Source organism: Hyperolius riggenbachi, chromosome 4 (genome assembly GCF_040937935.1).
Source record: "Hyperolius riggenbachi isolate aHypRig1 chromosome 4, aHypRig1.pri, whole genome shotgun sequence".
Classification (NCBI taxonomy): domain Eukaryota; kingdom Metazoa; phylum Chordata; class Amphibia; order Anura; family Hyperoliidae; genus Hyperolius; species Hyperolius riggenbachi.
The window spans coordinates 24,295,208-24,318,700 of NC_090649.1; the positions used below are offsets into that span (position 1 = coordinate 24,295,208).

Below are 23,493 nucleotides of genomic sequence, written 5' to 3' on the forward strand. Positions count from 1 at the left end.
TAGTGGAAAACGGCCCACATCTCTGGCAAACCATTTTTGGGCTTCTACCTGCCAGGGTAATTACCTATTACTGTTACCCTGACTCAATTAAAAAAGGGGAGTCGGGCAGCTTGCCAGAAAGAGTTACAGAGTTCAGCTGGGTAGGGTTGAGGATCAAAGGCCAAAAAAGACTCTTGTGGGGTATCCTTTCATAGCTCAGTGGCCATCAAGTTCCTCCTTTTTAGCCTCACTGCACCTCAGTCCAGAGCAAAAAAAAAAAAAGCAACAAGGGCAAGAGTGCTATCTCCCACTTTCCATTCCATCTACTAGGTCATTGGAGAAGAACTAAAGTCAGTAGCGACCCTTATTGGCAGCAGCCCACTACTTTGTTTGAAGACAAAGTGCTTTGTATTTGACTTAATACCTCTAGCGACCCGTTTTGTCTGCTTCCACTTTTGGGAGTCTGATTACTTTTTACAGGTTGTATCACACCTTTCTAAAATTCCTACTTTTTGTTGACCCCTTGCTCAACACTCTGTGAAGACAAAAGAAATGTTGTAAAATACACAGTCCTCCATTCCAATGAAACTGTGTGGCGTTCCATCGTTAACTCTGACATCGCAGTTCCGCTCATCCGCCCGCGTCTCTTGCACAGTTGGGTGTAGATGGGGGATTAGCTCAAATGGTAGAGCGCTCGCTTAGCATGCAAGAGGTAGCGGGATCGATGCCCGCATCCTCCACACACATGCTTTTCAATCTTGAACCCCAGAGACAAACACTCATTTTCTGCACCTTCCGCTCGCTAGGAATGAGGATCAAAGGCTGGTAAAACCTTAGCTGGGGTATCCTTCGATAGCTCAGCTGGTAGAGCGGAGGACTGTAGATTGACAAAACGCTGAGAAAACTGTAATCCTTAGGTCGCTGGTTCGATTCCGGCTCGAAAGAACTTTTACGTCACGTTGATAACACACCGTCTTTCTTGTTGACCCTTTCCCGTTTGCATCCCATGATACAACAGCGTCTTCCTTACTCCACCGCTTTAGTGGAAAACGGCCCACATCTCTGGCAAACCATTTTTGGGCTTCTACCTGCCAGGGTAATTACCTATTACTGTTACCCTGACTCAATTAAAAAAGGGGAGTCGGGCAGCTTGCTAGAAAGAGTTACAGAGTTCAGCTGGGTAGGGTTGAGGATCAAAGGCCAAAAAAGACTCTTGTGGGGTATCCTTTCATAGCTCAGTGGCCATCAAGTTCCCCCTTTTTAGCCTCACTGCACCTCAGTCCAGAGCAAAAAAAAAAGCAACAAGGGCAAGAGTGCTATCTCCCACTTTCCATTCCATCTACTAGGTCATTGGAGAAGAACTAAAGTCAGTAGCGACCCTTATTGGCAGCAGCCCACTACTTTGTTTGAAGACAAAGTGCTTTGTATTTGACTTAATACCTCTAGCGACCCGTTTTGTCTGCTTCCACTTTTGGGAGTCTGATTACTTTTTACAGGTTGTATCACACCTTTCTAAAATTCCTACTTTTTGTTGACCCCTTGCTCAACACTCTGTGAAGACAAAAGAAATGTTGTAAAATACACAGTCCTCCATTCCAATGAAACTGTGTGGCGTTCCATCGTTAACTCTGACAACGCAGTTCTGCTCATCCGCCCGTGTCTCTTGCGCAGTAGTGTATAGATGGGGGATTAGCTCAAATGGTAGAGCGCTCGCTTAGCATGCGAGAGGTAGCGGGATCGATGCCCGCATCCTCCACACACATGCTTTTCCATCTTGAACCCCAGAGACAAACACTCATTTTCTGCACATTCCGCTAGCTAGGAATGAGGATCAAAGGCTGGCAAAACCTTAGCTGGGGTATCCTTCGATAGCTCAGCTGGTAGAGCGGAGGACTGTAGATTGACAAAATGTTGAGAAAACTGTAATCCTTAGGTTGCTGGTTCGATTCCGGCTCGAAGGAACTTTTACGTCACGTTGATAACACACCGTCTTTCTTGTTGACCCTTTCCCGTTTGCATCCCATGATACAACAGCGTCTTCCTTACTCCACCGCTTTAGTGGAAAACGGCCCACATCTCTGGCAAACCATTTTTGGGCTTCTACCTGCCAGGGTAATTACCTATTACTGTTACCCTGACTCAATTAAAAAAGGGGAGTCGGGCAGCTTGCTAGAAAGAGTTACAGAGTTCAGCTGGGTAGGGTTGAGGATCAAAGGCCAAAAAAGACTCTTGTGGGGTATCCTTTCATAGCTCAGTGGCCATCAAGTTCCCCCTTTTTAGCCTCACTGCACCTCAGTCCAGAGCAAAAAAAAAAAAGCAACAAGGGCAAGAGTGCTATCTCCCACTTTCCATTCCATCTACTAGGTCATTGGAGAAGAACTAAAGTCAGTAGCGACCCTTATTGGCAGCAGCCCACTACTTTGTTTGAAGACAAAGTGCTTTGTATTTGACTTAATACCTCTAGCGACCCATTTTGTCTGCTTCCACTTTTCGGAGTCTGATTACTTTTTACAGGTTGTATCACACCTTTCTAAAATTCCTACTTTTTGTTGACCCCTTGCTCAACACTCTGTGAAGACAAAAGAAATGTTGTAAAATACACAGTCCTCCATTCCAATGAAACCATTCCAAAAAGCAACAAGGGCAAGAGTGCTATCTCCCACTTTCCATTCCATCTACTAGGTCATTGGAGAAGAACTAAAGTCAGTAGCGACCCTTATTGGCAGCAGCCCACTACTTTGTTTGAAGACAAAGTGCTTTGTATTTGACTTAATACCTCTAGCGACCCGTTTTGTCTGCTTCCACTTTTGGGAGTCTGATTACTTTTTACAGGTTGTATCAAACCTTTCTAAAATTCCTACTTTTTGTTGACCCCTTGCTCAACACTCTGTGAAGACAAAAGAAATGTTGTAAAATACACAGTCCTCCATTCCAATGAAACTGTGTGGCGTTCCATCGTTAACTCTGACATCGCAGTTCCGCTCATCCGCCCGCGTCTCTTGCGCAGTTGTGTATAGATGGGGGATTAGCTCAAATGGTAGAGCGCTCGCTTAGCATGCAAGAGGTAGCGGGATCGATGCCCGCATCCTCCACACACATGCTTTTCCATCTTGAACCCCAGAGACAAACACTCATTTTCTGCACCTTCCGCTCGCTAGGAATGAGGATCAAAGGCTGGTAAAACCTTAGCTGGGGTATCCTTTGATAGCTCAGCTGGTAGAGCGGAGGACTGTAGATTGACAAAATGTTGAGAAAACTGTATTCCTTAGGTCGCTGGTTCGATTCCGGCTCGAAGGAACTTTTACGTCACGTTGATAACACACCGTCTTTCTTGTTGACCCTTTCCCGTTTGCATCCCATGATACAACAGCGTCTTCCTTACTCCACCGCTTTAGTGGAAAACGGCCCACATCTCTGGCAAACCATTTTTGGGCTTCTACCTGCCAGGGTAATTACCTATTACTGTTACCCTGACTCAATTAAAAAAGGGGAGTCGGGCAGCTTGCTAGAAAGAGTTACAGAGTTCAGCTGGGTAGGGTTGAGGATCAAAGGCCAAAAAAGACTCTTGTGGGGTATCCTTTCATAGCTCAGTGGCCATCAAGTTCCCCCTTTTTAGCCTCACTGCACCTCAGTCCAGAGCAAAAAAAAAAAGCAACAAGGGCAAGAGTGCTATCTCCCACTTTCCATTCCATCTACTAGGTCATTGGAGAAGAACTAAAGTCAGTAGCGACCCTTATTGGCAGCAGCCCACTACTTTGTTTGAAGACAAAGTGCTTTGTATTTGACTTAATACCTCTAGCGACCCGTTTTGTCTGCTTCCACTTTTGGGAGTCTGATTACTTTTTACAGGTTGTATCACACCTTTCTAAAATTCCTACTTTTTGTTGACCCCTTGCTCAACACTCTGTGAAGACAAAAGAAATGTTGTAAAATACACAGTCCTCCATTCCAATGAAACTGTGTGGCGTTCCATCGTTAACTCTGACATCGCAGTTCCGCTCATCCGCCCGCGTCTCTTGCGCAGTTGTGTATAGATGGGGGATTAGCTCAAATGGTAGAGCGCTCGCTTAGCATGCGAGAGGTAGCGGGATCGATGCCTGCATCCTCCACACACATGCTTTTCCATCTTGAACCCCAGAGACAAACACTCATTTTCTGCACCTTCCGCTCGCTAGGAATGAGGATCAAAGGCTGGCAAAACCTTAGCTGGGGTATCCTTCGATAGCTCAGCTGGTAGAGCGGAGGACTGTAGATTGACAAAATGTTGAGAAAACTGTAATCCTTAGGTCGCTGGTTCGATTCCGGCTCGAAGGAACTTTTACGTCACGTTGATAACACACCGTCTTTCTTGTTGACCCTTTCCTGTTTGCATCCCATGATACAACAGCGTCTTCCTTACTCCACCGCTTTAGTGGAAAACGGCCCACATCTCTGGCAAACCATTTTTGGGCTTCTACCTGCCAGGGTAATTACCTATTACTGTTACCCTGACTCAATTAAAAAAGGGGAGTCGGGCAGCTTGCTAGAAAGAGTTACAGAGTTCAGCTGGGTAGGGTTGAGGATCAAAGGCCAAAAAAGACTCTTGTGGGGTATCCTTTCATAGCTCAGTGGCCATCAAGTTCCCCCTTTTTAGCCTCACTGCACCTCAGTCCAGAGCACAAAAAAAAAGCAACAAGGGCAAGAGTGCTATCTCCCACTTTCCATTCCATCTACTAGGTCATTGGAGAAGAACTAAAGTCAGTAGCGACCCTTATTGGCAGCAGCCCACTACTTTGTTTAAAGACAAAGTGCTTTGTATTTGACTTAATACCTCTAGCGACCCGTTTTGTCTGCTTCCACTTTTGGGAGTCTGATTACTTTTTACAGGTTGTATCACACCTTTCTAAAATTCCTACTTTTTGTTGACCCCTTGCTCAACACTCTGTGAAGACAAAAGAAATGTTGTAAAATACACAGTCCTCCATTCCAATGAAACTGTGTGGCGTTCCATCGTTAACTCTGACATCGCAGTTCCGCTCATCCGCCCGCGTCTCTTGCGCAGTTGTGTATAGATGGGGGATTAGCTCAAATGGTAGAGCGCTCGCTTAGCATGCGAGAGGTAGCGGGATCGATGCCCGCATCCTCCACACACATGCTTTTCCATCTTGAACCCCAGAGACAAACACTCATTTTCTGCACCTTCCACTCGCTAGGAATGAGGATCAAAGGCTGGCAAAACCTTAGCTGGGGTATCCTTCGATAGCTCAGCTGGTAGAGCGGAGGACTGTAGATTGACAAAATGTTGAGAAAACTGTAATCCTTAGGTCGCTGGTTCGATTCCGGCTCGAAGGAACTTTTACGTCACGTTGATAACACACCGTCTTTCTTGTTGACCCTTTCCCGTTTGCATCCCATGATACAACAGCGTCTTCCTTACTCCACCGCTTTAGTGGAAAACGGCCCACATCTCTGGCAAACCATTTTTGGGCTTCTACCTGCCAGGGTAATTACCTATTACTGTTACCCTGACTCAATTAAAAAAGGGGAGTCGGGCAGCTTGCTAGAAAGAGTTACAGAGTTCAGCTGGGTAGGGTTGAGGATCAAAGGCCAAAAAAGACTCTTGTGGGGTATCCTTTCATAGCTCAGTGGCCATCAAGTTCCCCCTTTTTAGCCTCACTGCACCTCAGTCCAGAGCACAAAAAAAAAGCAACAAGGGCAAGAGTGCTATCTCCCACTTTCCATTCCATCTACTAGGTCATTGGAGAAGAACTAAAGTCAGTAGCGACCCTTATTGGCAGCAGCCCACTACTTTGTTTGAAGACAAAGTGCTTTGTATTTGACTTAATACCTCTAGCGACCCGTTTTGTCTGCTTCCACTTTTGGGAGTCTGATTACTTTTTACAGGTTGTATCACACCTTTCTAAAATTCCTACTTTTTGTTGACCCCTTGCTCAACACTCTGTGAAGACAAAAGAAATGTTGTAAAATACACAGTCCTCCATTCCAATGAAACTGTGTGGCGTTCCATCGTTAACTCTGACATCGTAGTTCCGCTCATCCGCCCGCGTCTCTTGCGCAGTTGTGTATAGATGGGGGATTAGCTCAAATGGTAGAGCGCTCGCTTAGCATGCGAGAGGTAGCGGGATCGATGCCCGCATCCTCCACACACATGCTTTTCCATCTTGAACCCCAGAGACAAACACTCATTTTCTGCACCTTCCGCTCGCTAGGAATGAGGATCAAAGGCTGGCAAAACCTTAGCTGGGGTATCCTTCGATAGCTCAGCTGGTAGAGCGGAGGACTGTAGATTGACAAAATGTTGAGAAAACTGTAATCCTTAGGTCGCTGGTTCGATTCCGGCTTGAAGGAACTTTTACGTCACGTTGATAACACACCGTCTTTCTTGTTGACCCTTTCCCGTTTGCATCCCATGATACAACAGCGTCTTCCTTACTCCACCGCTTTAGTGGAAAACGGCCCACATCTCTGGCAAACCATTTTTGGGCTTCTACCTGCCAGGGTAATTACCTATTACTGTTACCCTGACTCAATTAAAAAAGGGGAGTCGGGCAGCTTGCTAGAAAGAGTTACAGAGTTCAGCTGGGTAGGGTTGAGGATCAAAGGCCAAAAAAGACTCTTGTGGGGTATCCTTTCATAGCTCAGTGGCCATCAAGTTCCCCCTTTTTAGCCTCACTGCACCTCAGTCCAGAGCAAAAAAAAAAGCAACAAGGGCAAGAGTGCTATCTCCCACTTTCCATTCCATCTACTAGGTCATTGGAGAAGAACTAAAGTCAGTAGCGACCCTTATTGGCAGCAGCCCACTACTTTGTTTGAAGACAAAGTGCTTTGTATTTGACTTAATACCTCTAGCGACCCGTTTTGTCTGCTTCCACTTTTGGGAGTCTGATTACTTTTTACAGGTTGTATCACACCTTTCTAAAATTCCTACTTTTTGTTGACCCCTTGCTCAACACTCTGTGAAGACAAAAGAAATGTTGTAAAATACACAGTCCTCCATTCCAATGAAACTGTGTGGCGTTCCATCGTTAACTCTGACATCGCAGTTCCGCTCATCTGCCCGCGTCTCTTGTGCAGATGTGTATAGATGGGGGATTAGCTCAAATGGTAGAGCGCTCGCTTAGCATGCGAGAAGTAGTGGGATCGATGCCCGCATCCTCCACACACATGCTTTTCCATCTTGAACCCCAGAGACAAACACTCATTTTCTGCACCTTCCGCTCGCTAGGAATGAGGATCAAAGGCTGGCAAAACCTTAGCTGGGGTATCCTTCGATAGCTCAGCTGGTAGAGCGTAGGACTGTAGATTGACAAAATGTTGAGAAAACTGTAATCCTTAGGTCGCTGTTTCGATTCCGGCTCGAAGGAACTTTTACGTCACGTTGATAACACACCGTCTTTCTTGTTGACCCTTTCCCGTTTGCATCCCATGATACAACAGCGTCTTCCTTACTCCACCGCTTTAGTGGAAAATGGCCCACATCTCTGGCAAACCATTTTTGGGCTTCTACCTGCCAGGGTAATTACCTATTACTGTTACCCTGACTCAATTAAAAAAGGGGAGTCGGGCAGCTTGCTAGAAAGAGTTACAGAGTTCAGCTGGGTAGGGTTGAGGATCAAAGGCCAAAAAAGACTCTTGTGGGGTATCCTTTCATAGCTCAGTGGCCATCAAGTTCCCCCTTTTTAGCCTCACTGCACCTCAGTCCAGAGCACAAAAAAAAAGCAACAAGGGCAAGAGTGCTATCTCCCACTTTCCATTCCATCTACTAGGTCATTGGAGAAGAACTAAAGTCAGTAGCGACCCTTATTGGCAGCAGCCCACTACTTTGTTTGAAGACAAAGTGCTTTGTATTTGACTTAATACCTCTAGCGACCCGTTTTGTCTGCTTCCACTTTTGGGAGTCTGATTACTTTTTACCGGTTGTATCACACCTTTCTAAAATTCCTACTTTTTGTTGACCCCTTGCTCAACACTCTGTGAAGACAAAAGAAATGTTGTAAAATACACAGTCCTCCATTCCAATGAAACTGTGTGGCGTTCCATCGTTAACTCTGACATCGCAGTTCCGCTCATCCGCCCGCGTCTCTTGCGCAGATGTGTATAGATGGGGTATTAGCTCAAATGGTAGAGCGCTCGCTTAGCATGCGAGAGGTAGCGGGATCGATGCCCGCATCCTCCACACACATGCTTTTCCATCTTGAACCCCAGAGACAAACACTCATTTTCTGCACCTTCCGCTCGCTAGGAATGAGGATCAAAGGCTGGCAAAACCTTAGCTGCGGTATCCTTCGATAGCTCAGCTGGTAGAGCGGAGGACTGTAGATTGACAAAATGTTGAGAAAACTGTAATCCTTAGGTCGCTGGTTTGATTCCGGCTTGAAGGAACTTTTACGTCACGTTGATAACACACCGTCTTTCTTGTTGACCCTTTCCCGTTTGCATCCCATGATACAACAGCGTCTTCCTTACTCCACCGCTTTAGTGGAAAACGGCCCACATCTCTGGCAAACCATTTTTGGGCTTCTACCTGCCAGGGTAATTACCTATTACTGTTACCCTGACTCAATTAAAAAAGGGGAGTCGGGCAGCTTGCTAGAAAGAGTTACAGAGTTCAGCTGGGTAGGGTTGAGGATCAAAGGCCAAAAAAGACTCTTGTGGGGTATCCTTTCATAGCTCAGTGGCCATCAAGTTCCCCCTTTTTAGCCTCACTGCACCTCAGTCCAGAGCACAAAAAAAAAGCAACAAGGGCAAGAGTGCTATCTCCCACTTTCCATTCCATCTACTAGGTCATTGGAGAAGAACTAAAGTCAGTAGCGACCCTTATTGGCAGCAGCCCACTACTTTGTTTGAAGACAAAGTGCTTTGTATTTGACTTAATACCTCTAGCGACCCGTTTTGTCTGCTTCCACTTTTGGGAGTCTGATTACTTTTTACAGGTTGTATCAAACCTTTCTAAAATTCCTACTTTTTGTTGACCCCTTGCTCAACACTCTGTGAAGACAAAAGAAATGTTGTAAAATACACAGTCCTCCATTCCAATGAAACTGTGTGGCGTTCCATCGTTAACTCTGACATCGCAGTTCCGCTCATCCGCCCGCGTCTCTTGCGCAGTTGTGTATAGATGGGGGATTAGCTCAAATGGTAGAGCGCTCGCTTAGCATGCAAGAGGTAGCGGGATCGATGCCCGCATCCTCCACACACATGCTTTTCCATCTTGAACCCCAGAGACAAACACTCATTTTCTGCACCTTCCGCTCGCTAGGAATGAGGATCAAAGGCTGGTAAAACCTTAGCTGGGGTATCCTTTGATAGCTCAGCTGGTAGAGCGGAGGACTGTAGATTGACAAAATGTTGAGAAAACTGTATTCCTTAGGTCGCTGGTTCGATTCCGGCTCGAAGGAACTTTTACGTCACGTTGATAACACACCGTCTTTCTTGTTGACCCTTTCCCGTTTGCATCCCATGATACAACAGCGTCTTCCTTACTCCACCGCTTTAGTGGAAAACGGCCCACATCTCTGGCAAACCATTTTTGGGCTTCTACCTGCCAGGGTAATTACCTATTACTGTTACCCTGACTCAATTAAAAAAGGGGAGTCGGGCAGCTTGCTAGAAAGAGTTACAGAGTTCAGCTGGGTAGGGTTGAGGATCAAAGGCCAAAAAAGACTCTTGTGGGGTATCCTTTCATAGCTCAGTGGCCATCAAGTTCCCCCTTTTTAGCCTCACTGCACCTCAGTCCAGAGCAAAAAAAAAAAGCAACAAGGGCAAGAGTGCTATCTCCCACTTTCCATTCCATCTACTAGGTCATTGGAGAAGAACTAAAGTCAGTAGCGACCCTTATTGGCAGCAGCCCACTACTTTGTTTGAAGACAAAGTGCTTTGTATTTGACTTAATACCTCTAGCGACCCGTTTTGTCTGCTTCCACTTTTGGGAGTCTGATTACTTTTTACAGGTTGTATCACACCTTTCTAAAATTCCTACTTTTTGTTGACCCCTTGCTCAACACTCTGTGAAGACAAAAGAAATGTTGTAAAATACACAGTCCTCCATTCCAATGAAACTGTGTGGCGTTCCATCGTTAACTCTGACATCGCAGTTCCGCTCATCCGCCCGCGTCTCTTGCGCAGTTGTGTATAGATGGGGGATTAGCTCAAATGGTAGAGCGCTCGCTTAGCATGCGAGAGGTAGCGGGATCGATGCCCGCATCCTCCACACACATGCTTTTCCATCTTGAACCCCAGAGACAAACACTCATTTTCTGCACCTTCCGCTCGCTAGGAATGAGGATCAAAGGCTGGCAAAACCTTAGCTGGGGTATCCTTCGATAGCTCAGCTGGTAGAGCGGAGGACTGTAGATTGACAAAATGTTGAGAAAACTGTAATCCTTAGGTCGCTGGTTCGATTCCGGCTCGAAGGAACTTTTACGTCACGTTGATAACACACCGTCTTTCTTGTTGACCCTTTCCTGTTTGCATCCCATGATACAACAGCGTCTTCCTTACTCCACCGCTTTAGTGGAAAACGGCCCACATCTCTGGCAAACCATTTTTGGGCTTCTACCTGCCAGGGTAATTACCTATTACTGTTACCCTGACTCAATTAAAAAAGGGGAGTCGGGCAGCTTGCTAGAAAGAGTTACAGAGTTCAGCTGGGTAGGGTTGAGGATCAAAGGCCAAAAAAGACTCTTGTGGGGTATCCTTTCATAGCTCAGTGGCCATCAAGTTCCCCCTTTTTAGCCTCACTGCACCTCAGTCCAGAGCACAAAAAAAAAGCAACAAGGGCAAGAGTGCTATCTCCCACTTTCCATTCCATCTACTAGGTCATTGGAGAAGAACTAAAGTCAGTAGCGACCCTTATTGGCAGCAGCCCACTACTTTGTTTAAAGACAAAGTGCTTTGTATTTGACTTAATACCTCTAGCGACCCGTTTTGTCTGCTTCCACTTTTGGGAGTCTGATTACTTTTTACAGGTTGTATCACACCTTTCTAAAATTCCTACTTTTTGTTGACCCCTTGCTCAACACTCTGTGAAGACAAAAGAAATGTTGTAAAATACACAGTCCTCCATTCCAATGAAACTGTGTGGCGTTCCATCGTTAACTCTGACATCGCAGTTCCGCTCATCCGCCCGCGTCTCTTGCGCAGTTGTGTATAGATGGGGGATTAGCTCAAATGGTAGAGCGCTCGCTTAGCATGCGAGAGGTAGCGGGATCGATGCCCGCATCCTCCACACACATGCTTTTCCATCTTGAACCCCAGAGACAAACACTCATTTTCTGCACCTTCCACTCGCTAGGAATGAGGATCAAAGGCTGGCAAAACCTTAGCTGGGGTATCCTTCGATAGCTCAGCTGGTAGAGCGGAGGACTGTAGATTGACAAAATGTTGAGAAAACTGTAATCCTTAGGTCGCTGGTTCGATTCCGGCTCGAAGGAACTTTTACGTCACGTTGATAACACACCGTCTTTCTTGTTGACCCTTTCCCGTTTGCATCCCATGATACAACAGCGTCTTCCTTACTCCACCGCTTTAGTGGAAAACGGCCCACATCTCTGGCAAACCATTTTTGGGCTTCTACCTGCCAGGGTAATTACCTATTACTGTTACCCTGACTCAATTAAAAAAGGGGAGTCGGGCAGCTTGCTAGAAAGAGTTACAGAGTTCAGCTGGGTAGGGTTGAGGATCAAAGGCCAAAAAAGACTCTTGTGGGGTATCCTTTCATAGCTCAGTGGCCATCAAGTTCCCCCTTTTTAGCCTCACTGCACCTCAGTCCAGAGCAAAAAAAAAAAGCAACAAGGGCAAGAGTGCTATCTCCCACTTTCCATTCCATCTACTAGGTCATTGGAGAAGAACTAAAGTCAGTAGCGACCCTTATTGGCAGCAGCCCACTACTTTGTTTGAAGACAAAGTGCTTTGTATTTGACTTAATACCTCTAGCGACCCGTTTTGTCTGCTTCCACTTTTGGGAGTCTGATTACTTTTTACAGGTTGTATCACACCTTTCTAAAATTCCTACTTTTTGTTGACCCCTTGCTCAACACTCTGTGAAGACAAAAGAAATGTTGTAAAATACACAGTCCTCCATTCCAATGAAACTGTGTGGCGTTCCATCGTTAACTCTGACATCGCAGTTCCGCTCATCCGCCCGCGTCTCTTGCGCAGTTGTGTATAGATGGGGGATTAGCTCAAATGGTAGAGCGCTCGCTTAGCATGCGAGAGGTAGCGGGATCGATGCCCGCATCCTCCACACACATGCTTTTCCATCTTGAACCCCAGAGACAAACACTCATTTTCTGCACCTTCCGCTCGCTAGGAATGAGGATCAAAGGCTGGCAAAACCTTAGCTGGGGTATCCTTCGATAGCTCAGCTGGTAGAGCGGAGGACTGTAGATTGACAAAATGTTGAGAAAACTGTAATCCTTAGGTCGCTGGTTCGATTCCGGCTTGAAGGAACTTTTACGTCACGTTGATAACACACCGTCTTTCTTGTTGACCCTTTCCCGTTTGCATCCCATGATACAACAGCGTCTTCCTTACTCCACCGCTTTAGTGGAAAACGGCCCACATCTCTGGCAAACCATTTTTGGGCTTCTACCTGCCAGGGTAATTACCTATTACTGTTACCCTGACTCAATTAAAAAAGGGGAGTCGGGCAGCTTGCTAGAAAGAGTTACAGAGTTCAGCTGGGTAGGGTTGAGGATCAAAGGCCAAAAAAGACTCTTGTGGGGTATCCTTTCATAGCTCAGTGGCCATCAAGTTCCCCCTTTTTAGCCTCACTGCACCTCAGTCCAGAGCAAAAAAAAAAGCAACAAGGGCAAGAGTGCTATCTCCCACTTTCCATTCCATCTACTAGGTCATTGGAGAAGAACTAAAGTCAGTAGCGACCCTTATTGGCAGCAGCCCACTACTTTGTTTGAAGACAAAGTGCTTTGTATTTGACTTAATACCTCTAGCGACCCGTTTTGTCTGCTTCCACTTTTGGGAGTCTGATTACTTTTTACAGGTTGTATCACACCTTTCTAAAATTCCTACTTTTTGTTGACCCCTTGCTCAACACTCTGTGAAGACAAAAGAAATGTTGTAAAATACACAGTCCTCCATTCCAATGAAACTGTGTGGCGTTCCATCGTTAACTCTGACATCGCAGTTCCGCTCATCTGCCCGCGTCTCTTGTGCAGATGTGTATAGATGGGGGATTAGCTCAAATGGTAGAGCGCTCGCTTAGCATGCGAGAGGTAGTGGGATCGATGCCCGCATCCTCCACACACATGCTTTTCCATCTTGAACCCCAGAGACAAACACTCATTTTCTGCACCTTCCGCTCGCTAGGAATGAGGATCAAAGGCTGGCAAAACCTTAGCTGGGGTATCCTTCGATAGCTCAGCTGGTAGAGCGTAGGACTGTAGATTGACAAAATGTTGAGAAAACTGTAATCCTTAGGTCGCTGTTTCGATTCCGGCTCGAAGGAACTTTTACGTCACGTTGATAACACACCGTCTTTCTTGTTGACCCTTTCCCGTTTGCATCCCATGATACAACAGCGTCTTCCTTACTCCACCGCTTTAGTGGAAAATGGCCCACATCTCTGGCAAACCATTTTTGGGCTTCTACCTGCCAGGGTAATTACCTATTACTGTTACCCTGACTCAATTAAAAAAGGGGAGTCGGGCAGCTTGCTAGAAAGAGTTACAGAGTTCAGCTGGGTAGGGTTGAGGATCAAAGGCCAAAAAAGACTCTTGTGGGGTATCCTTTCATAGCTCAGTGGCCATCAAGTTCCCCCTTTTTAGCCTCACTGCACCTCAGTCCAGAGCACAAAAAAAAAGCAACAAGGGCAAGAGTGCTATCTCCCACTTTCCATTCCATCTACTAGGTCATTGGAGAAGAACTAAAGTCAGTAGCGACCCTTATTGGCAGCAGCCCACTACTTTGTTTGAAGACAAAGTGCTTTGTATTTGACTTAATACCTCTAGCGACCCGTTTTGTCTGCTTCCACTTTTGGGAGTCTGATTACTTTTTACCGGTTGTATCACACCTTTCTAAAATTCCTACTTTTTGTTGACCCCTTGCTCAACACTCTGTGAAGACAAAAGAAATGTTGTAAAATACACAGTCCTCCATTCCAATGAAACTGTGTGGCGTTCCATCGTTAACTCTGACATCGCAGTTCCGCTCATCCGCCCGCGTCTCTTGCGCAGATGTGTATAGATGGGGTATTAGCTCAAATGGTAGAGCGCTCGCTTAGCATGCGAGAGGTAGCGGGATCGATGCCCGCATCCTCCACACACATGCTTTTCCATCTTGAACCCCAGAGACAAACACTCATTTTCTGCACCTTCCGCTCGCTAGGAATGAGGATCAAAGGCTGGCAAAACCTTAGCTGCGGTATCCTTCGATAGCTCAGCTGGTAGAGCGGAGGACTGTAGATTGACAAAATGTTGAGAAAACTGTAATCCTTAGGTCGCTGGTTCGATTCCGGCTTGAAGGAACTTTTACGTCACGTTGATAACACACCGTCTTTCTTGTTGACCCTTTCCCGTTTGCATCCCATGATACAACAGCGTCTTCCTTACTCCACCGCTTTAGTGGAAAACGGCCCACATCTCTGGCAAACCATTTTTGGGCTTCTACCTGCCAGGGTAATTACCTATTACTGTTACCCTGACTCAATTAAAAAAGGGGAGTCGGGCAGCTTGCTAGAAAGAGTTACAGAGTTCAGCTGGGTAGGGTTGAGGATCAAAGGCCAAAAAAGACTCTTGTGGGGTATCCTTTCATAGCTCAGTGGCCATCAAGTTCCCCCTTTTTAGCCTCACTGCACCTCAGTCCAGAGCACAAAAAAAAAGCAACAAGGGCAAGAGTGCTATCTCCCACTTTCCATTCCATCTACTAGGTCATTGGAGAAGAACTAAAGTCAGTAGCGACCCTTATTGGCAGCAGCCCACTACTTTGTTTGAAGACAAAGCGCTTTGTATTTGACTTAATACCTCTAGCGACCCGTTTTGTCTGCTTCCACTTTTGGGAGTCTGATTACTTTTTACCGGTTGTATCACACCTTTCTAAAATTCCTACTTTTTGTTGACCCCTTGCTCAACACTCTGTGAAGACAAAAGAAATGTTGTAAAATACACAGTCCTCCATTCCAATGAAACTGTGTGGCGTTCCATCGTTAACTCTGACATCGCAGTTCCGCTCATCCGCCCGCGTCTCTTGCGCAGATGTGTATAGATGGGGGATTAGCTCAAATGGTAGAGCGCTCGCTTAGCATGCGAGAGGTAGCGGGATCGATGCCCGCATCCTCCACACACATGCTTTTCCATCTTGAACCCCAGAGACAAACACTCATTTTCTGCACCTTCCGCTCGCTAGGAATGAGGATCAAAGGCTGGCAAAACCTTAGCTGGGGTATCCTTCGATAGCTCAGCTGGTAGAGCGGAGGACTGTAGATTGACAAAATGTTGAGAAAACTGTAATCCTTAGGTCGCTGGTTCGATTCCGGCTCGAAGGAACTTTTACGTCACGTTGATAACACACCGTCTTTCTTGTTGACCCTTTCCCGTTTGCATCCCATGATACAACAGCGTCTTCCTTACTCCACCGCTTTAGTGGAAAACGGCCCACATCTCTGGCAAACCATTTTTGGGCTTCTACCTGCCAGGGTAATTACCTATTACTGTTACCCTGACTCAATTAAAAAAGGGGAGTCGGGCAGCTTGCTAGAAAGAGTTACAGAGTTCAGCTGGGTAGGGTTGAGGATCAAAGGCCAAAAAAGACTCTTGTGGGGTATCCTTTCATAGCTCAGTGGCCATCAAGTTCCCCCTTTTTAGCCTCACTGCACCTCAGTCCAGAGCACAAAAAAAAAGCAACAAGGGCAAGAGTGCTATCTCCCACTTTCCATTCCATCTACTAGGTCATTGGAGAAGAACTAAAGTCAGTAGCGACCCTTATTGGCAGCAGCCCACTACTTTGTTTGAAGACAAAGCGCTTTGTATTTGACTTAATACCTCTAGCGACCCGTTTTGTCTGCTTCCACTTTTGGGAGTCTGATTACTTTTTACCGGTTGTATCACACCTTTCTAAAATTCCTACTTTTTGTTGACCCCTTGCTCAACACTCTGTGAAGACAAAAGAAATGTTGTAAAATACACAGTCCTCCATTCCAATGAAACTGTGTGGCGTTCCATCGTTAACTCTGACATCGCAGTTCCGCTCATCCGCCCGCGTCTCTTGCGCAGATGTGTATAGATGGGGGATTAGCTCAAATGGTAGAGCGCTCGCTTAGCATGCGAGAGGTAGCGGGATCGATGCCCGCATCCTCCACACACATGCTTTTCCATCTTGAACCCCAGAGACAAACACTCATTTTCTGCACCTTCCGCTCGCTAGGAATGAGGATCAAAGGCTGGCAAAACCTTAGCTGGGGTATCCTTCGATAGCTCAGCTGGTAGAGCGGAGGACTGTAGATTGACAAAATGTTGAGAAAACTGTAATCCTTAGGTCGCTGGTTCGATTCCGGCTCGAAGGAACTTTTACGTCACGTTGATAACACACCGTCTTTCTTGTTGACCCTTTCCCGTTTGCATCCCATGATACAACAGCGTCTTCCTTACTCCACCGCTTTAGTGGAAAACGGCCCACATCTCTGGCAAACCATTTTTGGGCTTCTACCTGCCAGGGTAATTACCTATTACTGTTACCCTGACTCAATTAAAAAAGGGGAGTCGGGCAGCTTGCTAGAAAGAGTTACAGAGTTCAGCTGGGTAGGGTTGAGGATCAAAGGCCAAAAAAGACTCTTGTGGGGTATCCTTTCATAGCTCAGTGGCCATCAAGTTCCCCCTTTTTAGCCTCACTGCACCTCAGTCCAGAGCACAAAAAAAAAGCAACAAGGGCAAGAGTGCTATCTCCCACTTTCCATTCCATCTACTAGGTCATTGGAGAAGAACTAAAGTCAGTAGCGACCCTTATTGGCAGCAGCCCACTACTTTGTTTGAAGACAAAGTGCTTTGTATTTGACTTAATACCTCTAGCGACCCGTTTTGTCTGCTTCCACTTTTGGGAGTCTGATTACTTTTTACCGGTTGTATCACACCTTTCTAAAATTCCTACTTTTTGTTGACCCCTTGCTCAACACTCTGTGAAGACAAAAGAAATGTTGTAAAATACACAGTCCTCCATTCCAATGAAACTGTGTGGCGTTCCATCGTTAACTCTGACATCGCAGTTCCGCTCATCCGCCCGCGTCTCTTGCGCAGATGTGTATAGATGGGGGATTAGCTCAAATGGTAGAGCGCTCGCTTAGCATGCGAGAGGTAGCGGGATCGATGCCCGCATCCTCCACACACATGCTTTTCCATCTTGAACCCCAGAGACAAACACTCATTTTCTGCACCTTCCGCTCGCTAGGAATGAGGATCAAAGGCTGGCAAAACCTTAGCTGGGGTATCCTTCGATAGCTCAGCTGGTAGAGCGGAGGACTGTAGATTGACAAAATGTTGAGAAAACTGTAATCCTTAGGTCGCTGGTTCGATTCCGGCTCGAAGGAACTTTTACGTCACGTTGATAACACACCGTCTTTCTTGTTGACCCTTTCCCGTTTGCATCCCATGATACAACAGCGTCTTCCTTACTCCACCGCTTTAGTGGAAAACGGCCCACATCTCTGGCAAACCATTTTTGGGCTTCTACCTGCCAGGGTAATTACCTATTACTGTTACCCTGACTCAATTGAAAAAGGGGAGTCGGGCAGCTTGCTAGAAAGAGTTACAGAGTTCAGCTGGGTAGGGTTGAGGATCAAAGGCCAAAAAAGACTCTTGTGGGGTATCCTTTCATAGCTCAGTGGCCATCAAGTTCCCCCTTTTTAGCCTCACTGCACCTCAGTCCAGAGCACACAAAAAAAGCAACAAGGGCAAGAGTGCTATCTCCCACTTTCCATTCCATCTACTAGGTCATTGGAGAAGAACTAAAGTCAGTAGCGACCCTTATTGGCAGCAGCCCACTACTTTGTTTGAAGACAAAGTGCTTTGTATTTGACTTAATACCTCTAGCGACCCGTTTTGTCTGCTTCCACTTTTGGGAGTCTGATTACTTTTTACCGGTTGTATCACACCTTTCTAAAATTCCTACTTTTTGTTGACCCCTTGCTCAACACTCTGTGAAGACAAAAGAAATGTTGTAAAATACACAGTCCTCCATTCCAATGAAACTGTGTGGCGTTCCATCGTTAACTCTGACATCGCAGTTCCGCTCATCCGCCCGCGTCTCTTGCGTAGATGTGTATAGATGGGGGATTAGCTCAAATGGTAGAGCGCTCGCTTAGCATGCGAGAGGTAGCGGGATCGATGCCCGCATCCTCCACACACATGCTTTTCCATCTTGAACCCCAGAGACAAACACTCATTTTCTGCACCTTCCGCTCGCTAGGAATGAGGATCAAAGGCTGGCAAAACCTTAGCTGGGATATCCTTCGATAGCTCAGCTGGTAGAGCGGAGGACTGTAGATTGACAAAATGTTGAGAAAACTGTAATCCTTAGGTCGCTGGTTCGATTCCGGCTCGAAGGAACTTTTACGTCACGTTGATAACACACCGTCTTTCTTGTTGACCCTTTCCCGTTTGCATCCCATGATACAACAGCGTCTTCCTTACTCCACCGCTTTAGTGGAAAACGGCCCACATCTCTGGCAAACCATTTTTGGGCTTCTACCTGCCAGGGTAATTACCTATTACTGTTACCCTGACTTAATTAAAAAAGGGGAGTCGGGCAGCTTGCTAGAAAGAGTTACAGAGTTCAGCTGGGTAGGGTTGAGGATCAAAGGCCAAAAAAGACTCTTGTGGGGTATCCTTTCATAGCTCAGTGGCCATCAAGTTCCCCCTTTTTAGCCTCACTGCACCTCAGTCCAGAGCACACAAAAAAAAGCAACAAGGGCAAGAGTGCTATCTCCCACTTTCCATTCCATCTACTAGGTCATTGGAGAAGAACTAAAGTCAGTAGCGACCCTTACTGGCAGCAGCCCACTACTTTGTTTGAAGACAAAGTGCTTTGTATTTGACTTAATACCTCTAGCGACCCGTTTTGTCTGCTTCCACTTTTGGGAGTCTGATTACTTTTTACCGGTTGTATCACACCTTTCTAAAATTCCTACTTTTTGTTGACCACTTGCTCAACACTCTGTGAAGACAAAAGAAATGTTGTAAAATACACAGTCCTCCATTCCAATGAAACTGTGTGGCGTTCCATCGTTAACTCTGACATCGCAGTTCCGCTCATCCGCCCGCGTCTCTTGTGCAAATGTGTATAGATGGGGGATTAGCTCAAATGGTAGAGCGCTCGCTTAGCATGCGAGAGGTAGCGGGATCGATGCCCGCATCCTCCACACACATGCTTTTCCATCTTGAACCCCAGAGACAAACACTCATTTTCTGCACCTTCCGCTCGCTAGGAATGAGGATCAAAGGCTGGCAAAACCTTAGCTGGGGTATCCTTCGATAGCTCAGCTGGTAGAGCGGAGGACTGTAGATTGACAAAATGTTGAGAAAACTGTAATCCTTAGGTCGCTGGTTCGATTCCGGCTCGAAGGAACTTTTACGTCACGTTGATAACACACCGTCTTTCTTGTTGACCCTTTCCCGTTTGCATCCCATGATACAACAGCGTCTTCCTTACTCCACCGCTTTAGTGGAAAACGGCCCACATCTCTGGCAAACCATTTTTGGGCTTCTACCTGCCAGGGTAATTACCTATTACTGTTACCCTGACTCAATTAAAAAAGGGGAGTCGGGCAGCTTGCTAGAAAGAGTTACAGAGTTCAGCTGGGTAGGGTTGAGGATCAAAGGCCAAAAAAGACTCTTGTGGGGTATCCTTTCATAGCTCAGTGGCCATCAAGTTCCCCCTTTTTAGCCTCACTGCACCTCAGTCCAGAGCACAAAAAAAAAGCAACAAGGGCAAGAGTGCTATCTCCCACTTTCCATTCCATCTACTAGGTCATTGGAGAAGAACTAAAGTCAGTAGCGACCCTTATTGGCAGCAGCCCACTACTTTGTTTGAAGACAAAGTGCTTTGTATTTGACTTAATACCTCTAGCGACCCGTTTTGTCTGCTTCCACTTTTGGGAGTCTGATTACTTTTTACCGGTTGTATCACACCTTTCTAAAATTCCTACTTTTTGTTGACCCCTTGCTCAACACTCTGTGAAGACAAAAGAAATGTTGTAAAATACACAGTCCTCCATTCCAATGAAACTGTGTGGCGTTCCATCGTTAACTCTGACATCGCAGTTCCGCTCATCCGCCCGCGTCTCTTGCGCAGATGTGTATAGATGGGGGATTAGCTCAAATGGTAGAGCGCTCGCTTAGCATGCGAGAGGTAGCGGGATCTATGCCCGCATCCTCCACACACATGCTTTTCCATCTTGAACCCCAGAGACAAACACTCATTTTCTGCACCTTCCGCTCGCTAGGAATGAGGATCAAAGGCTGGCAAAACCTTAGCTGGGGTATCCTTCGATAGCTCAGCTGGTAGAGCGGAGGACTGTAGATTGACAAAATGTTGAGAAAACTGTAATCCTTAGGTCGCTGGTTCGATTCCGGCTCGAAGGAACTTTTACGTCACGTTGATAACACACCGTCTTTCTTGTTGACCCTTTCCCGTTTGCATCCCATGATACAACAGCGTCTTCCTTACTCCACTGCTTTAGTGGAAAACGGCCCACATCTCTGGCAAACCATTTTTGGGCTTCTACCTGCCAGGGTAATTACCTATTACTGTTACCCTGACTTAATTAAAAAAGGGGAGTCGGGCAGCTTGCTAGAAAGAGTTACAGAGTTCAGCTGGATAGGGTTGAGGATCAAAGGCCAAAAAAGACTCTTGTGGGGTATCCTTTCATAGCTCAGTGGCCATCAAGTTCTCCCTTTTTAGCCTCACTGCACCTCAGTCCAGAGCACAAAAAAAAAGCAACAAGGGCAAGAGTGCTATCTCCCACTTTCCATTCCATCTACTAGGTCATTGGAGAAGAACTAAAGTCAGTAGCGACCCTTATTGGCAGCAGCCCACTACTTTGTTTGAAGACAAAGTGCTTTGTATTTGACTTAATACCTCTAGCGACCTGTTTTGTCTGCTTCCACTTTTGGGAGTCTGATTACTTTTTACCGGTTGTATCACACCTTTCTAAAATTCCTACTTTTTGTTGACCACTTGCTCAACACTCTGTGAAGACAAAAGAAATGTTGTAAAATACACAGTCCTCCATTCCAATGAAACTGTGTGGCGTTCCATCGTTAACTCTGACATCGCAGTTCCGCTCATCCGCCCGCGTCTCTTGTGCAGATGTGTATAGATGGGGGATTAGCTCAAATGGTAGACCGCTCGCTTAGCATGCGAGAGGTAGCGGGATCGATGCCCGCATCCTCCACGCACATGCTTTTCCATCTTGAACCCCAGAGACAAACACTCATTTTCTGCACCTTCCGCTCGCTAGGAATGAGGATCAAAGGCTGGCAAAACCTTAGCTGGGGTATCCTTCGATAGCTCAGCTGGTAGAGCGGAGGACTGTAGATTGACAAAATGTTGAGAAAACTGTAATCCTTAGGTCGCTGGTTCGATTCCGGCTCGAAGGAACTTTTACGTCACGTTGATAACACACCGTCTTTCTTGTTGACCCTTTCCCGTTTGCATCCCATGATACAACAGCGTCTTCCTTACTCCACCGCTTTAGTGGAAAACGGCCCACATCTCTGGCAAACCATTTTTGGGCTTCTACCTGCCAGGGTAATTACCTATTACTGTTACCCTGACTCAATTAAAAAAGGGGAGTCGGGCAGCTTGCTAGAAAGAGTTACAGAGTTCAGCTGGGTAGGGTTGAGGATCAAAGGCCAAAAAAGACTCTTGTGGGGTATCCTTTCATAGCTCAGTGGCCATCAAGTTCCCCCTTTTTAGCCTCACTGCACCTCAGTCCAGAGCACAAAAAAAAAGCAACAAGGGCAAGAGTGCTATCTCCCACTTTCCATTCCATCTACTAGGTCATTGGAGAAGAACTAAAGTCAGTAGCGACCCTTATTGGCAGCAGCCCACTACTTTGTTTGAAGACAAAGCGCTTTGTATTTGACTTAATACCTCTAGCGACCCGTTTTGTCTGCTTCCACTTTTGGGAGTCTGATTACTTTTTACCGGTTGTATCACACCTTTTTAAAATTCCTACTTTTTGTTGACCCCTTGCTCAACACTCTGTGAAGACAAAAGAAATGTTGTAAAATACACAGTCCTCCATTCCAATGAAACTGTGTGGCGTTCCATCGTTAACTCTGACATCGCAGTTCCGCTCATCCGCCCGCGTCTCTTGCGCAGATGTGTATAGATGGGGGATTAGCTCAAATGGTAGAGCGCTCGCTTAGCATGCGAGAGGTAGCGGGATCGATGCCCGCATCCTCCACACACATGCTTTTCCATCTTGAACCCCAGAGACAAACACTCATTTTCTGCACCTTCCGCTCGCTAGGAATGAGGATCAAAGGCTGGCAAAACCTTAGCTGGGGTATCCTTCGATAGCTCAGCTGGTAGAGCGGAGGACTGTAGATTGACAAAATGTTGAGAAAACTGTAATCCTTAGGTCGCTGGTTCGATTCCGGCTCGAAGGAACTTTTACGTCACGTTGATAACACACCGTCTTTCTTGTTGACCCTTTCCTGTTTGCATCCCATGATACAACAGCGTCTTCCTTACTCCACCGCTTTAGTGGAAAACAGCCCACATCTCTGGCAAACCATTTTTGGGCTTCTACCTGCCAGGGTAATTACCTATTACTGTTACCCTGACTCAATTAAAAAAGGGGAGTCGGGCAGCTTGCTAGAAAGAGTTACAGAGTTCAGCTGGGTAGGGTTGAGGATCAAAGGCCAAAAAAGACTCTTGTGGGGTATCCTTTCATAGCTCAGTGGCCATCAAGTTCCCCCTTTTTAGCCTCACTGCACCTCAGTCCAGAGCACAAAAAAAAAGCAACAAGGGCAAGAGTGCTATCTCCCACTTTCCATTCCATCTACTAGGTCATTGGAGAAGAACTAAAGTCAGTAGCGACCCTTATTGGCAGCAGCCCACTACTTTGTTTAAAGACAAAGTGCTTTGTATTTGACTTAATACCTCTAGCGACCCGTTTTGTCTGCTTCCACTTTTGGGAGTCTGATTACTTTTTACAGGTTGTATCACACCTTTCTAAAATTCCTACTTTTTGTTGACCCCTTGCTCAACACTCTGTGAAGACAAAAGAAATGTTGTAAAATACACAGTCCTCCATTCCAATGAAACTGTGTGGCGTTCCATCGTTAACTCTGACATCGCAGTTCCGCTCATCCGCCCGCGTCTCTTGCGCAGTTGTGTATAGATGGGGGATTAGCTCAAATGGTAGAGCGCTCGCTTAGCATGCGAGAGGTAGCGGGATCGATGCCCGCATCCTCCACACACATGCTTTTCCATCTTGAACCCCAGAGACAAACACTCATTTTCTGCACCTTCCGCTCGCTAGGAATGAGGATCAAAGGC

The 23,493-nt window shown here is 46.3% G+C and overlaps 34 non-coding genes across 34 annotated transcripts; all 34 read left to right on the forward strand.

The window, feature by feature from the left end:
• The first annotated feature begins 825 nt into the window (after window positions 1–825).
• TRNAY-GUA (transfer RNA tyrosine (anticodon GUA)) lies at window positions 826–924 on the forward strand. Its single transcript has 2 exons — window positions 826–862; window positions 889–924. It is a non-coding gene; the product is annotated as a tRNA-Tyr (tRNA).
• A 738-nt stretch (window positions 925–1,662) lies between these two features.
• On the forward strand, window positions 1,663–1,735 carry TRNAA-AGC (transfer RNA alanine (anticodon AGC)). The gene has a single exon. It is a non-coding gene; the product is annotated as a tRNA-Ala (tRNA).
• Window positions 1,736–1,841: 106 nt separating this feature from the next.
• On the forward strand, window positions 1,842–1,940 carry TRNAY-GUA (transfer RNA tyrosine (anticodon GUA)). Its single transcript has 2 exons — window positions 1,842–1,878; window positions 1,905–1,940. It is a non-coding gene; the product is annotated as a tRNA-Tyr (tRNA).
• A 1,237-nt stretch (window positions 1,941–3,177) lies between these two features.
• Window positions 3,178–3,276, forward strand: TRNAY-GUA (transfer RNA tyrosine (anticodon GUA)). Its single transcript has 2 exons — window positions 3,178–3,214; window positions 3,241–3,276. It is a non-coding gene; the product is annotated as a tRNA-Tyr (tRNA).
• A 918-nt stretch (window positions 3,277–4,194) lies between these two features.
• Window positions 4,195–4,293, forward strand: TRNAY-GUA (transfer RNA tyrosine (anticodon GUA)). The gene is made up of 2 exons: window positions 4,195–4,231; window positions 4,258–4,293. It is a non-coding gene; the product is annotated as a tRNA-Tyr (tRNA).
• Window positions 4,294–5,032: 739 nt separating this feature from the next.
• Window positions 5,033–5,105, forward strand: TRNAA-AGC (transfer RNA alanine (anticodon AGC)). The gene has a single exon. It is a non-coding gene; the product is annotated as a tRNA-Ala (tRNA).
• A 106-nt stretch (window positions 5,106–5,211) lies between these two features.
• On the forward strand, window positions 5,212–5,310 carry TRNAY-GUA (transfer RNA tyrosine (anticodon GUA)). Its single transcript has 2 exons — window positions 5,212–5,248; window positions 5,275–5,310. It is a non-coding gene; the product is annotated as a tRNA-Tyr (tRNA).
• A 739-nt stretch (window positions 5,311–6,049) lies between these two features.
• On the forward strand, window positions 6,050–6,122 carry TRNAA-AGC (transfer RNA alanine (anticodon AGC)). The gene has a single exon. It is a non-coding gene; the product is annotated as a tRNA-Ala (tRNA).
• Window positions 6,123–6,228: 106 nt separating this feature from the next.
• Window positions 6,229–6,327, forward strand: TRNAY-GUA (transfer RNA tyrosine (anticodon GUA)). Its single transcript has 2 exons — window positions 6,229–6,265; window positions 6,292–6,327. It is a non-coding gene; the product is annotated as a tRNA-Tyr (tRNA).
• Window positions 6,328–8,261: 1,934 nt separating this feature from the next.
• Window positions 8,262–8,360, forward strand: TRNAY-GUA (transfer RNA tyrosine (anticodon GUA)). The gene is made up of 2 exons: window positions 8,262–8,298; window positions 8,325–8,360. It is a non-coding gene; the product is annotated as a tRNA-Tyr (tRNA).
• Window positions 8,361–9,278: 918 nt separating this feature from the next.
• TRNAY-GUA (transfer RNA tyrosine (anticodon GUA)) lies at window positions 9,279–9,377 on the forward strand. Its single transcript has 2 exons — window positions 9,279–9,315; window positions 9,342–9,377. It is a non-coding gene; the product is annotated as a tRNA-Tyr (tRNA).
• Window positions 9,378–10,116: 739 nt separating this feature from the next.
• Window positions 10,117–10,189, forward strand: TRNAA-AGC (transfer RNA alanine (anticodon AGC)). The gene has a single exon. It is a non-coding gene; the product is annotated as a tRNA-Ala (tRNA).
• A 106-nt stretch (window positions 10,190–10,295) lies between these two features.
• TRNAY-GUA (transfer RNA tyrosine (anticodon GUA)) lies at window positions 10,296–10,394 on the forward strand. Its single transcript has 2 exons — window positions 10,296–10,332; window positions 10,359–10,394. It is a non-coding gene; the product is annotated as a tRNA-Tyr (tRNA).
• A 739-nt stretch (window positions 10,395–11,133) lies between these two features.
• TRNAA-AGC (transfer RNA alanine (anticodon AGC)) lies at window positions 11,134–11,206 on the forward strand. The gene has a single exon. It is a non-coding gene; the product is annotated as a tRNA-Ala (tRNA).
• A 106-nt stretch (window positions 11,207–11,312) lies between these two features.
• On the forward strand, window positions 11,313–11,411 carry TRNAY-GUA (transfer RNA tyrosine (anticodon GUA)). The gene is made up of 2 exons: window positions 11,313–11,349; window positions 11,376–11,411. It is a non-coding gene; the product is annotated as a tRNA-Tyr (tRNA).
• A 739-nt stretch (window positions 11,412–12,150) lies between these two features.
• TRNAA-AGC (transfer RNA alanine (anticodon AGC)) lies at window positions 12,151–12,223 on the forward strand. The gene has a single exon. It is a non-coding gene; the product is annotated as a tRNA-Ala (tRNA).
• A 106-nt stretch (window positions 12,224–12,329) lies between these two features.
• Window positions 12,330–12,428, forward strand: TRNAY-GUA (transfer RNA tyrosine (anticodon GUA)). The gene is made up of 2 exons: window positions 12,330–12,366; window positions 12,393–12,428. It is a non-coding gene; the product is annotated as a tRNA-Tyr (tRNA).
• Window positions 12,429–13,166: 738 nt separating this feature from the next.
• TRNAA-AGC (transfer RNA alanine (anticodon AGC)) lies at window positions 13,167–13,239 on the forward strand. Its single transcript has one exon. It is a non-coding gene; the product is annotated as a tRNA-Ala (tRNA).
• A 1,123-nt stretch (window positions 13,240–14,362) lies between these two features.
• TRNAY-GUA (transfer RNA tyrosine (anticodon GUA)) lies at window positions 14,363–14,461 on the forward strand. The gene is made up of 2 exons: window positions 14,363–14,399; window positions 14,426–14,461. It is a non-coding gene; the product is annotated as a tRNA-Tyr (tRNA).
• Window positions 14,462–15,200: 739 nt separating this feature from the next.
• On the forward strand, window positions 15,201–15,273 carry TRNAA-AGC (transfer RNA alanine (anticodon AGC)). Its single transcript has one exon. It is a non-coding gene; the product is annotated as a tRNA-Ala (tRNA).
• A 106-nt stretch (window positions 15,274–15,379) lies between these two features.
• On the forward strand, window positions 15,380–15,478 carry TRNAY-GUA (transfer RNA tyrosine (anticodon GUA)). The gene is made up of 2 exons: window positions 15,380–15,416; window positions 15,443–15,478. It is a non-coding gene; the product is annotated as a tRNA-Tyr (tRNA).
• A 739-nt stretch (window positions 15,479–16,217) lies between these two features.
• TRNAA-AGC (transfer RNA alanine (anticodon AGC)) lies at window positions 16,218–16,290 on the forward strand. The gene has a single exon. It is a non-coding gene; the product is annotated as a tRNA-Ala (tRNA).
• Window positions 16,291–16,396: 106 nt separating this feature from the next.
• Window positions 16,397–16,495, forward strand: TRNAY-GUA (transfer RNA tyrosine (anticodon GUA)). The gene is made up of 2 exons: window positions 16,397–16,433; window positions 16,460–16,495. It is a non-coding gene; the product is annotated as a tRNA-Tyr (tRNA).
• Window positions 16,496–17,234: 739 nt separating this feature from the next.
• Window positions 17,235–17,307, forward strand: TRNAA-AGC (transfer RNA alanine (anticodon AGC)). Its single transcript has one exon. It is a non-coding gene; the product is annotated as a tRNA-Ala (tRNA).
• A 106-nt stretch (window positions 17,308–17,413) lies between these two features.
• Window positions 17,414–17,512, forward strand: TRNAY-GUA (transfer RNA tyrosine (anticodon GUA)). Its single transcript has 2 exons — window positions 17,414–17,450; window positions 17,477–17,512. It is a non-coding gene; the product is annotated as a tRNA-Tyr (tRNA).
• A 739-nt stretch (window positions 17,513–18,251) lies between these two features.
• Window positions 18,252–18,324, forward strand: TRNAA-AGC (transfer RNA alanine (anticodon AGC)). The gene has a single exon. It is a non-coding gene; the product is annotated as a tRNA-Ala (tRNA).
• A 106-nt stretch (window positions 18,325–18,430) lies between these two features.
• On the forward strand, window positions 18,431–18,529 carry TRNAY-GUA (transfer RNA tyrosine (anticodon GUA)). The gene is made up of 2 exons: window positions 18,431–18,467; window positions 18,494–18,529. It is a non-coding gene; the product is annotated as a tRNA-Tyr (tRNA).
• A 740-nt stretch (window positions 18,530–19,269) lies between these two features.
• Window positions 19,270–19,342, forward strand: TRNAA-AGC (transfer RNA alanine (anticodon AGC)). The gene has a single exon. It is a non-coding gene; the product is annotated as a tRNA-Ala (tRNA).
• A 106-nt stretch (window positions 19,343–19,448) lies between these two features.
• TRNAY-GUA (transfer RNA tyrosine (anticodon GUA)) lies at window positions 19,449–19,547 on the forward strand. The gene is made up of 2 exons: window positions 19,449–19,485; window positions 19,512–19,547. It is a non-coding gene; the product is annotated as a tRNA-Tyr (tRNA).
• A 918-nt stretch (window positions 19,548–20,465) lies between these two features.
• On the forward strand, window positions 20,466–20,564 carry TRNAY-GUA (transfer RNA tyrosine (anticodon GUA)). Its single transcript has 2 exons — window positions 20,466–20,502; window positions 20,529–20,564. It is a non-coding gene; the product is annotated as a tRNA-Tyr (tRNA).
• Window positions 20,565–21,482: 918 nt separating this feature from the next.
• TRNAY-GUA (transfer RNA tyrosine (anticodon GUA)) lies at window positions 21,483–21,581 on the forward strand. The gene is made up of 2 exons: window positions 21,483–21,519; window positions 21,546–21,581. It is a non-coding gene; the product is annotated as a tRNA-Tyr (tRNA).
• Window positions 21,582–22,320: 739 nt separating this feature from the next.
• Window positions 22,321–22,393, forward strand: TRNAA-AGC (transfer RNA alanine (anticodon AGC)). The gene has a single exon. It is a non-coding gene; the product is annotated as a tRNA-Ala (tRNA).
• Window positions 22,394–22,499: 106 nt separating this feature from the next.
• TRNAY-GUA (transfer RNA tyrosine (anticodon GUA)) lies at window positions 22,500–22,598 on the forward strand. The gene is made up of 2 exons: window positions 22,500–22,536; window positions 22,563–22,598. It is a non-coding gene; the product is annotated as a tRNA-Tyr (tRNA).
• Window positions 22,599–23,337: 739 nt separating this feature from the next.
• TRNAA-AGC (transfer RNA alanine (anticodon AGC)) lies at window positions 23,338–23,410 on the forward strand. The gene has a single exon. It is a non-coding gene; the product is annotated as a tRNA-Ala (tRNA).
• Window positions 23,411–23,493: the final 83 nt, after the last annotated feature.